Source organism: Doryrhamphus excisus, chromosome 21, assembly GCF_030265055.1.
Source record: "Doryrhamphus excisus isolate RoL2022-K1 chromosome 21, RoL_Dexc_1.0, whole genome shotgun sequence".
Taxonomy (NCBI): Eukaryota; Metazoa; Chordata; class Actinopteri; order Syngnathiformes; family Syngnathidae; genus Doryrhamphus; species Doryrhamphus excisus.
Genome location: NC_080486.1, coordinates 6025808 through 6037923, shown reverse-complemented (window position 1 = coordinate 6037923; position 12116 = coordinate 6025808). Strand labels below are relative to the sequence as shown.

Genomic DNA, 12116 nt, shown 5'->3' with positions numbered 1-12116 from the left:
AAATCAGAAAAAAAACAAAAAACCAGGAACCGAGTGGTTAGCATGTTGGCCACACAGTCAGGAGATCAGGAAGACATGGGTTTGAATCTCCGCTTGGGCATCTCTGTGTGGAGTTTGCATGTTCTCCCCGTGCTTGCGTGGGTGTTCTCCGGGTACTCCGGTTTCTTGGCCAATTGGTGACTTCAAATTGTCCATAGGTATGAATATATGTGGTAATGCTATATGTGCCCTGTAATTCGATGGTGACCAGTCCACGGTGAACCCTGCCTCTCGCCTGAAGTCAGCTGGGATAGGCTCCAGCTGATGAGGATAAGTGGTATAGAAAATGTATGGTAGGAAACAGTAAACTATTCTGTAACATTGGGCAGCACTCTTGATTCTGTAGGCTCTGGGCAGTGGGACACTGAAGCATGCAACCAAGAAACGAGCTATGAAATGAAGATAGTAAACTGTTAGATTAATACAATTTCCATGAACAAATATTAGAATTTAAGTTCTAAATGTAGGCAGTAGGCGGCACGGCAGTTGAGTGGTTAGCGCACAGACCTCACAGCTAGGAGACCAGGTTCAATCCCACCCTTAGCCATCTCTGTGTGGAGTTTGCATGTTCTCCCCGTGCATGCGTGGGTTTTCCCCCGGGTACTCCGGTTTCCTCCCACATTCCAAAAACATGCTAGGTTAATTAGCGACTCCAAATTGTCCATAGATATGAATGTGAGTGTGAATGGTTGTTTGTCTATATGTGCCCTGTGATTGGCTGGCGACCAGTCCAGGGTGTACCCCGCCTCTCGCCTGAAGACAGCTGGGATAGGCTCCAGCACCCCCAGCGACCCTCATGAGGAAAAAGCGGTAGAAAATGAATGAATGAATGAATGAATGAATGTAGGCAGTAGTCGTGCTTCTGGTAGTGGTTAGGCCAGCAGAGAAGAAAATAACCAATATGAACAAAGAGGAAAAGAACAAGACGATGTGTTGGATTAATTTTCTTGACTTATTGATTAATTTTATTTGCTGGGAAATTACATGTTTAGTTACAATAACAATAACAAAAGCTACACAGTTTAACGTATTGTATTTAGTTCCCTTTCTGCAAGGGTCTCGAACAGCTTGCCACCAAATTTTGAGTAGCTTCTATTTAATAACAAAATAGTCACACATAAAAACAGTGACCAGACTGTTTGAGTGGCAATTCAAATGTTACCAGTCATGTAAAAAAAAAAAAAAAACAAAACACCTCTCACCTCTTTTTTTGTCAAAGAAGCTCTAATATTGGTGAAAGTTGAAGACGCCTGCCTTGCTTATAAGCAATACGAACTGAACCATGCTTTAAAAACTGACTTCAGTATTGAACCCCAACATGAACACTTTAAAAGTTATGCTGTGATATTCCCCAGCCAAACTTCTGTACCTTGTCTTAATCTGATGACCACGGATGAATTGAGGAGTTTGAAAAGATATGCAATGGATTTATGTGACGCAATGAAATGAAAAGAAATCAAAGGCAATTGTATGATGCAATGAATTGAAAGAGTGACTTTAAATCTAAATGTGTTTACCAGATCGGCAACACTTCGTTAAAATCCCTTTCTTTACGACAGTCATCGGGTTTGCGGTGCCTTTCTGCAATACAGAAACCCAACTTGTTTTGACATGAACAATGAAATATATATTTTTAAAAAGGTAGCAGGTAGCACTCTTTATGCACACATCAAAAATATTACTGGTTGCATGGATTTACCCTTTTGACACCCATAAGTTGTTTACATGGCATAAAAATAACCAGTTATTTTTTCTGGTCTATCTCCCGAATCCTTTCAGAGACCTTCTCAGGGCGTTGTATCGATTGCAACTGGACTGCTCAGGTTGTCTCAGATTCTATGTTCCCAAAGGGTACATGAATAAAAAAGAAAAACGATCAGTGCCTAACACCCGCGACCCTGGCATAGAAAATAGATGGATGGATTAGTGCCTAACATTCACAATTACAAGTGTGCCTGAATGCCTCATGGCGTAAGGAGAATGGAGCGGAGAGGAGACAGAGCATGAAGTTGTTCATTGCTCTGTGTGCATCATATGAACAAATAAGTTTGATTATTATTTTGTGCATCAAGAATGTTTAATCTTGAAAATTGTATTTATATTGGTGTGCCAATCCCCGTTATACAGTGAAGAAAATAAGTATTTGAACACCCTGCTATTTTGCTATTTCTCCCACTTAGAAATCATGGAGGGGTCTGAAATTTTCATCGTAGGTGCATGTCCACTGTGAGAGAGATAAACTAAAAAGAAAAATCCAGAAATCACAATGCATGATTTTTTAACAATTTATTTGTGTGATACAGCTGCAAATAAGTATTTGAACACCTGTGTATCATCTAGAATTCTGACCCTGAAAGACCTGTTAGTCTGCCCATTAGAAGTCCACCTGCACTCCATGTATCATCCTGAATCAGATGCACCTGTTTGAGGTCGTTAGCTGCATAAAGACACCTGTCCACCCCATACAATCAGTAAGACTTTAACTTGTAACATGGCGAAGACCAAAGAGCTGTCCAAAGACACCAGAGACAAAATTGTACACCTCCACAAGGCTGGAAAGGGCTACGGAGCAATTACCAAGCAGCTTGGTGAAAAAAGGTCCACTGTTGGAGCTATCATTAGAAAATGGAAGAAGCTAAACATGACGGTCAATCTCAATCGGAGTGGAGCCCCATGCAAGATATCACCTCGTGGGGTCTCAATGATTCTAAGAAAGGTGAGGAATCAGCCCAGAACTACACGACAGGACTTGGTCAATGACCTGAAAAGAGCTGGGACCACCGTTTCCAAGGTTACTGTAGGTAATACACTAAGACGTCATGATGTGAAATCATGCATGGCACGAAAGGTTCCCCTGCTTAAACCAGCACATGTCAAGGCCCGTCTTAAGTTTGCATATGACCATTTGGATGATACAGAGGAGTCATGGGAGAAAGTTTTATGGTCAGATGAGACCAAAATAGAACTTTTTGGTCATAATTCCAATAAGCGTGTTTGGAGGAAGAAGAATGAAGAGTACAATCCGAAGAACACCATCCCTACTGTGAAGCATGGGGGTGGTAGCATCATGCTTTGGGGGTGTTTTTCTGCACATGGGACAGGACGAGTGCACTGCATTAAAGAGAGGATGACTGGGGCCGTGTATTGTGAGATTTTGGGGAACAACCTCCTTCCCTCTGTCAGAGCATTGAAGATGGGTCGTGGCTGGGTCTTCCAACACGACAACGACCCGAAGCACACAGCCAGGAAAACCAAGGAGTGGCTCCGTAAGAAGCATATCAAGGTTCTAGCATGGCCCAGCCAGTCTCCAGACCTGAACCCAATCGAAAATCTTTGGAGGGAGCTCAAACTCCGTGTTTCTCAGCGACAGCCCAGAAACCTGACTGATCTAGAGAAGATCTGTGTGGAGGAGTGGGCCAAGATCCCTCCTGCAGTGTGTGCAAACCTGGTGAAAAACTACAGGAAACGTTTGACCTCTGTAATAGCAAACAAAGGCTACTGTACCAAATATTAACATTCATTTTCTCAGGTGTTCAAATACTTATTAGCAGCTGTATCACACAAATAAATTGTTAAAAAAATCATGCATTGTGATTTCTGGATTTTTCTTTTTAGTTTATCTCTCTCACAGTGGACATGCACCTACGATGAAAATTTCAGACCCCTCCATGATTTCTAAGTGGGAGAAATAGCAAAATAGCAGGGTGTTCAAATACTTATTTTCTTCACTGTATATTTTTGTTATGTATTTTGTTGTTATGTATTTTTGTTTTCCAGATACAGCTTTATTATGATTGCTGAACTCTCCCCGTTAGTTTTGGATTATATGAATATACAGACTTAAACCATAGTCTTTGTGAGTGGATGAAAAAAGTGAAGCTCTAATTCAAGTCATTCAAACGGAAGGATGCAACAGACTGAAATAAACAATATGTAGGACGAGAGTCTTTCCTATTCGGGCTCCAAATGTGTGGAATGCCCAACCTCCTGATATTAGAGCTAATACTTAAGTTAAAAATGTTCAAGACCCGACTCAAAACGTATTTTTACACAATAGCCCCAACTCAGGACCACTTTTTTTTCCCTTGAAACTTGTTTTTTTTTTGTTTTTTTGTCTTACTCCATGAAGTTATAATAAAAGGGGTGTGCTACCAACAATATAAGAATTTTGTCAGACAGTGCTATCGGTAAGCTATATTGACTGACCACAACATTAAGTACAATTGTACAATACCACAAGAGCGGCATCAAGCATTCTGCATCTACGGCTGACGTAAGCGTGCTAAAATATTACAACCCTCTAAGTACATTGCAGTATAAACCTTACAATCTTAAACTTATTTCATAATGTACACAGTGCATTTCATAAAACAGCGGGTACGATTGCGGGCATCAGTCACTGAGGTTGTTTTTTCCCCCTGCTTGCTTTGGCTGATTTGGATGGCGGTATAAGGTCAGTTGGAAAATTGGTTGTAGTTCTGAACGCAGTGCTTTTCAGCAAAATACAGTCAACAAGGCTGACACATTATTTCCCTTGATGCATGAATCACCAACTTCATAAAAAAATAATTCAAGAATAAAGTCTCAAGGATCACTTACACACATACACAGTACAAATATAGCTGAATAATATACCACACCTATATAGACTTGAAATAATACAAACATAAAATACTATACAGATGTAAGCCCTGCCCATTTCCCATTGAACTACACTTTTTTTTTTTTTTTTTTTTTTTTTCACCTCAAAAGTACATAATCAGAATGGATGAGAACTTCCTGGTCTCAGGCAGAACACTCAAGATGAGTCATGGATAAGTCTACCAACAAAACTTTTATCCAAAACTAGAGATGTTCCAATCCGATGGCCGATATTAGCTCAATGCCCCCACCCCAGAAAAAAAAAAAAAAAAAAATCTGATTATATTGGCTTATATCGCTGTTATAAGCACTTTGTTACCAGCGGTCAATCCCAGACTCCGCTCCAGTACTTCCACTGAGGGCAAAACTTGTCATGCACAGGTTTCCTGTTATGGTACAGAATTGGGGAAGTTTAATACGACCAATCTTATTGTACATTTGAAGCAGAGTCGCAAAAAACAGATTCAGAAACATAAAACAGAAAGGATTCTTGCAAGACCACAGAGATGAAAAAACAAACATCTGGCTCCCTCAAACAATCAACGCTGTTAAAAGCATTTGCAAAACATAAGAAATTCTCACAGATGAGCAAAAAGTCACAGCTATGACGAAAAAGACTGGCCAATTAATTGTGCTCCATGAACCAGCCCTTGTCGCCGGTGTTTAATCCACCCATCTATTTTCTTACAAAAAACATTTACATGCAAAAACTGTGGAATTTGTAAGTATATTGTCATTTTGAAATAAAATAATGGTCCATATATCCAAAATTGATTGAGGACCTCTGGTCTAAAGTCCTATTGTCTTTGTTTTGGTTCAACTGACTTTCTTAGCCGTGTGAGTACAGGGACCATTGAGGAATCCACCCTACTTCTGTTACAGGGTCATATCAAAATCTCAATGACAACAGCAAAAATGTAACAGCTTTGCTTCACTGTTCCCCCAATTATACTTGAATTGTCAGTTGAAGCAATTGCTAGCAAACTGGTAAACACTGTGAAACAATTAGCAACTTCCGCATCCGTTTCCCCGAGAGATCAGTGAGCTATGCAAGCAAATGAAGTATTTTAATCTGAGCATTCACACAGCTTGCTATTGCTTTTGTGCAAGTGAAAAAAAAATCTGACAGCCTGCAATGAAAAACTTTGAATGTCTGAACCCCTGCAGCATGTAAACATGCCTAGTTATCAATTCTATGTACATGTAGTGATTTGTTTGACACTGAACGGTGTGTTTAGTTACTGATACTAAAATGCATTACATATGGTTTCAGGTGATCAAGGTTTATCTTCGATGTTTTGTCATCTCAGTGTCAGTGCTTGTGTCCTAATCCCTTGTCAAGGGATACCGTGAGACAGAAGAACATGGTCACGAGTGTTTCCGGAGGGGAAATAATGCAATTCAGTGACTGGTAACTGCAAGCCCCAGCTGGTGTCATTCCACATCACCATGAGTGATGTGGCCAGGGGCAACAAGCTCGACTTCACTCAACGGTAGAGAAATAGAGAAAAAGCTGTGAGGATTTTTTTTTGTGCATACAAAAGGATGCGGTTGTGTATGTAATCAGAGAAATTCAACCTTGTGTTTTCCAGTCTGTTAGGAAGCGAGAGCTGTATTGCTTTAGATTAGTGTCACGTTTTGTTCTTCTGTCTTTTATTTTGGATTTTGTTCCCCCGACTGGTGTCTCTTTGTGTTTGCTCCTCAGATGCCTTTACCTCCAGCACGGGGAAGTGCAAGACACACCTGCAGCCACTGTCCAATTAATCACGTTCTTCAGTACTGATTGTTCCTCATAGTCGGGTTCCATACACCCGGTAACATATCAAGTACCATGAGTGTTGGATTCCTTTCTCGTCCGCCTCCAGGTACTACTTCCACGGTCTGGTATTTCTGTTATTCCATTCATTAGTTCTGCCTCTGTTCTCCCATCTTTTTGCTATTCTCATTGCTCGGCTCCAGCTTGCACCGTCATTTCTCATTCCATGTGACCGGATTATACCTGATTTTTTTGTCTTTTTGCCATCTGAACTATTGTGCTTTTTTGTGGAGAGAACATTGAAGACTTCAACCCTGGCCCATCTCTGTATCCGGGGTTCAATAACAACAACAATAACAAACATTACAGATTTTCTTAGTTCACTCACAAGGAATAAACCATAATCCTCAAGAAAGATATCCCTAAACTTCTGGTTCTAAATCATTTTGGTCATTCCTGCAGGGGGGCATCCATCCTGAATTGAAATGTTATTGACAAGCTGATAGTTATGTATCTGTACAAACCACTGTATTAGTTGTTGTCACCAGTATTCTACACACAAACACCTCTCTAAATATTCATTCATTCATTCATTTTCTAGAGCCTATCCCAGCTGTCTTCGGGCGAGAGGCGGGGTACACCCTGAACTGGTCGCCAGCCAGCCAATCACAGGGCTCATATAGACAAACAACCATTCACACTCACATTCATACCTATGGACAATTTGGAGTCGCCAATTAACCTAGCATGTTTTTTGGAACGTGGGAGGAAACCGGAGTACCCGGAGAAAACCCACGCATGCACGGGGAGAACATGCAAACCCCACACAGAGATGGCAGAGGGTGGAATTGAACTCGGGTGTCCTAGCTGTGAGGCCTGTGCGCTAACCACTCATCCACCGTGCAGCTTGTTCTCAAAATAGATGAATAAAATAAGTTGGCATACCATCTGCAACAACTGATAACAACACCTCCGACCCATGATTTGAAATGTAACCAATAACCAATTTGAAATGTGTACGTGTTAAAAATCACTCTCTTATCACTTTTAATAAAGTTTGTACTTTATACACTAAACATGTACATTTTTTGAATATTTTTATATGTTTTGTTAGCTACCATTTGACTGATGATCACACCTTCAAAAACTCACCAGATACCGTCAAGTGTTCTTCAAATGTCTTATGAAAGCTATTTACCCCTGCACGATCGTTTTTGTGGCATTTGTTGGCAGCCATGATTGTTTTTGTTTTGGCATTCCTGCTCAATGTGAAGTAAAGTAGGATGACCACGCTGCCCAAGACATTGGGTAATTAGACATTAGTAGACACCACATGCATGCAGGGACTGCCATGGACTGCAATAGTTTAGCCGCAGGAGATTGGCTTTTGTGATCGGCATTGAAAGGCATTTAGCACAACATTTTTCACAGAAGTGGTCTGATACTGATCCGTGGCCGGCGGATCGGTACATCCCTTGTCAAAACATATGCATATGTAAGCAAAATGTATGTATGTCAATGCAAAGAAGGCATTAGAAGGCATTTAGAAGATATACATATGTGTACTGTAATTACTGTCTGTGATGCCATGTGTCATTTTTCAAAATTCAACCCTTTCATTGCCATCATCATTTCATGACGATTCTGATTGATTTTTCAAGGCACACAGAATATTGTGTTCTATTGCAATATAAATATTGCACCGACCAAATGAAATATTACAGTTTCCTCAGTAGAACATAGGTACTAGATCTCAGGAAAAGTTCAGTTCCCAACAAAAGAGCACTTTTTTTTTGCTTTTGTGACAGCTCAAACATCTAAAGGTTGATTTTTTTAAATAAAAATTGACTGCTATAAATGAGGGACAACTGTGTTTGGCAATGGAAAAAGTGTAAATAAAGTTTATTATTGTGTGAGATTTAGTACTAATGGGCCAAGCAATAGCTTTCAAAGGGTGCTAATAAAGTAAAATAAAGGTAAAATTAAAAAAGGTGATTTTCCAAAAATATTTGATGAAATTATTCATGACGTGCTAGTTTCAGACTGCTTGCTTGTTTTCGAAGTTTCCCATTTAAGGGCTTTAGTGTGAACTTGCTGTTTTTCATAAATATTGGTTTGGTTGAGATTTTAGCTGGCAATTTTCTGGAGCCTGTGTCCTAGATAGTGAGGAAATTTTTGAAAGCAGCTAGGATGCATAAGTGGCCTTCTGGAGAAGGGTGTCAATGCGTCAATCAATCATACTATAATCATTCATATCCCAGAGAATCAGCACCTCCAACTCTAAGCCCATGGTTCTTGCCCAGAAAAGGGTGCACCAACGACTCGGGAGTGAGATTCTGCCACAAGTGAAGGAGTTTAGGGTTCTCGGGATTTTGTTCACGGGCGACGGAAGGTTGGAATGTGCGATTGACAGGCGGATTGGTGTCTGCAGTGATGTGGACTCTGCATTTTTGTGGCGAAGATGCAGCTGAGCCGAAAGGTAAAGCTTTCCATTTACCGATTGATGTACATTCCTACCCTGACTTATGGTCATGAGCTTTGGGTAGGCACCAAAAAGACAAGATTGTGGGTACAAGTGGCCAAAATGACGGCTCTCCCAGAGAGATAAGGCACTGTCATCTGGGAGAAACTCGGAGTAGAACTGCTGGTAAGGATGACACCCGGATGCCTGTGTTTATTTAGTGCATATCCGACTGGTAGGAGGCTTTGGGGAAGACCCGGGACACATTGGACAGATTATGTATCACAACTTGCCTGGGAACGTCTCAGGATCCGCTGGGAGGAGCTGGACGAAGTAACTGAGGTGAAGGTCGTCTAGGCTGCTGCCCCCATGACCAGATATCGGATAAGTGGAAGAAGATGGACAATCGGATGGATCAATCACACCGTATAGTGAATCTGAAATTGACAGGCGCTTGGTGGGTCTTTATTAGACATAAATGAAGACACCAAGAAGGGCAATTGGGGACATTCCAGGATCACCCTCATGTTTCCACCTTCAATAGCTTGAATGTTCTGAAAGAACTGGATGTTTTTATGTTTGAATGTCTTGAATCAGTAAAGAAATGTAGAAGTACTTCAGTGTCACATAATGGGATGGAATAAGAATAATGTTCTTTGGAAATCACACAATAACAGACCAGTGACAAAGTAGCATGAAGTGCGTTTGAGGCTATGGTGAGGCACAAGTGGCCTTGCCCAGTGTGATTAAGAGACTGATTATGAAATGGAGGAGGAATTATGCCCTGCAACTGGGGGTTGATGGTCATGTGGACCACCGTCACCGTGCCATAGCTCTCGCACTCCAATCCAAGGCCTTAGTGGTGTGTGAAATGTAGTCAGGGGGCAGAACGACGTAACAGACCTCATGACTTTTTTTTCTCAGCAGGATACTTCACTTTAAATTCCATTCTGCTATGTTCAATTTTGCCTGCCTTGAACTGGAGAGTAATTTGGGGTGCAGCATGAGATGAGAAAATCACCTGTGCAAACTGTTGTACTTAGTACCCATAAAAGGCCAAAAACTGCATTCAACGATGGTTACCCATGACGATTTTCCTGAAAAAATAATTTAATTCAGATAAGTCATTAAATGGCAGTGAATTTGGTTTGATTCTAATAATATTTATGAAGAGCACATATGGGCGGCACGGCCGTCTAGTGGTTAGCGCGCAGACCTCACAGCTAGGACACCAGGGTTAAATTCCACCCTCGGCCATCTCTGTGTGGAGTTTGCATGTTCTCCCCGTGCATGTGTGGGTTTTCTCCGGGTACTCCGGTTTCCTCCCACATTCCAAAAACATGCTAGGTTAATTGGTGACTCCAAATTGTCCATAGGTATGAATGTGAGTGTGAATGGTTTGTCTATATGTGCCCTGTGATTGGCTGGCGACCAGTCCAGGGTGTACCCCGCCTCTCGCCCGAAGACAGCTGGGATAGGCTCCAGCACCCCCGCGACCCTCGTGAGGAAAAAGCGGTAGAAAATGAATGAATGAATGAATGAATGAAGAGCACATATGTACTTCACCAGGAAGGAAGGTCAAACGCTCGCCATTGTTTACCAAAACACGCCCTCATACCCAACCAAAAGTTCAAGATCAAAAAAATCATATCACCATTACATATCAGTGTACCATCACGCTCTAATCACATGACTAACTTTATTAGTATGTAAGTCATCCATGTATATTAGATAAAAGACGCCTTGAGCTTAGTAAGCCCATATGATTAAAAATTGAATACCAAAAAAAAAATCCAGGAGAATGAAATCTCAAGAGGACATGCTTCAAGTTCACCTGTCAGGAGAAAAAGGTCCTGTCTATGCGGTCTGTCAAGGTGAGCTGTAGTATCTTGTCAGATGGAAGAGACTCCGAAACGAGGCTCACATTGAAAAATTCACTTGAACAATCAAACAGAAACAGAACGTTTTAATATTGATACTTGGTAATTACACTCTGTTTGGGTATTTATGTTGTTAGTACAGTGCTGCTTTGACATGAATCCAAACTGCTCTAAACACACCACGGTATACTAATATCTGTGGAGTGGACATGAGCCAAAGGCACACTTAAATGCCTCAGGATTATAGGAGTGTTTTACATTTAGGGAATGCTCCATTCGCCTTGAAAAATGCATTCATGGGACTTAAGATCACATTTATTAAACTCAAATTTTAAGAATGCTTCGTGAAGAGGCCCATTTTTCTACCTATCCCAGTCTTAAAGGTCGATATCTGAAGTCACAGTTCTTTCTGAGACATGTTCGGATTGTTGAAATATGGCACTGTTGAGCTACACACAGCATGTTGAAAGCTGGCTTTACGGAATTAAGTTAGCCTGGTTTACAGGTACTTCAAACTATTATTGTTCAACCAAATAATATAAAACCACCACCACCAATGACTGGAGAACTGACTAAACAAATAAATGTCTAGATTAGTCACAATCCAAAGTCAAACATTGGCAAAAAAACGCCAGAACTGTCAGGGAGAGGCTGGGAGAACTTTCGATATCAATGCAGATATTTGACTTAAATACTCTTTTATGCTTCACATGTTGCTGTATTTTCAGGGCTCTACATTAAAAACAAAAATGACTTGCCCATAGGGAATCCTTAAGGTGAGAACTACTTGTCCGAACTTGCCCCATGTAAAATGAAAAGACTGCCATAATGATATCATATATCAATATATGCTGATAATTCATCAGATAATAGTATTGACGCATTGTATTTGGAGGAACGTCTGAAAAATTGTGGAGCTGTATGTTAACATGGCATGCCATACTACCTTACACATGGTAGTCATAGTAAGCAGTGATATTTATAAGTTGTGCACCACAATGAAACATTATTGAATAGACACATTTGTGTACTAGTAAAGTGTTTTTAATCCAGAAAAAAACAATAAACAAAGAATAATTTGTGAAGCAAAGGTGAGAAAAATATACAAAGAAATGGAACCGCTAGATTTTGTAGCTTGTGCAAAATCAGCACTTGGTATTGGATCTAATCGGTGGTGCTTCATTGTGACCACTTCAAATTGTCACAGCAATGTGATTCACTCACCTGTGCCATCATTTGATTTGCTGCCACTAATAAAATACTTGTTTAGGAGGCACTGTTTCATCACTTTTTGGTGTTTTCCTTCAGAATTTGTTGAAGAATTAGACGATGTTGGCAG

General features: G+C 40.6%; 1 long non-coding RNA gene across 2 annotated transcripts in view; it reads left to right on the top strand.

Annotated features, from left to right (window-relative positions):
• The window catches only part of LOC131108761 (uncharacterized), a 39583-nt gene extending 32191 nt beyond the window's left edge, over positions 1-7392 (top strand). The window contains exons 6-7 of one of the 2 annotated variants that reach the window (XR_009120532.1): positions 6386-6545; positions 7038-7392. This is a non-coding gene — a long non-coding RNA (uncharacterized LOC131108761). Of the gene's footprint in view, positions 1-6385; positions 6885-7037 lie in introns of those variants that run through there. The other variant, XR_009120531.1, reaches the window with a different exon arrangement.
• The last annotated feature ends 4724 nt before the right edge of the window (positions 7393-12116 follow it).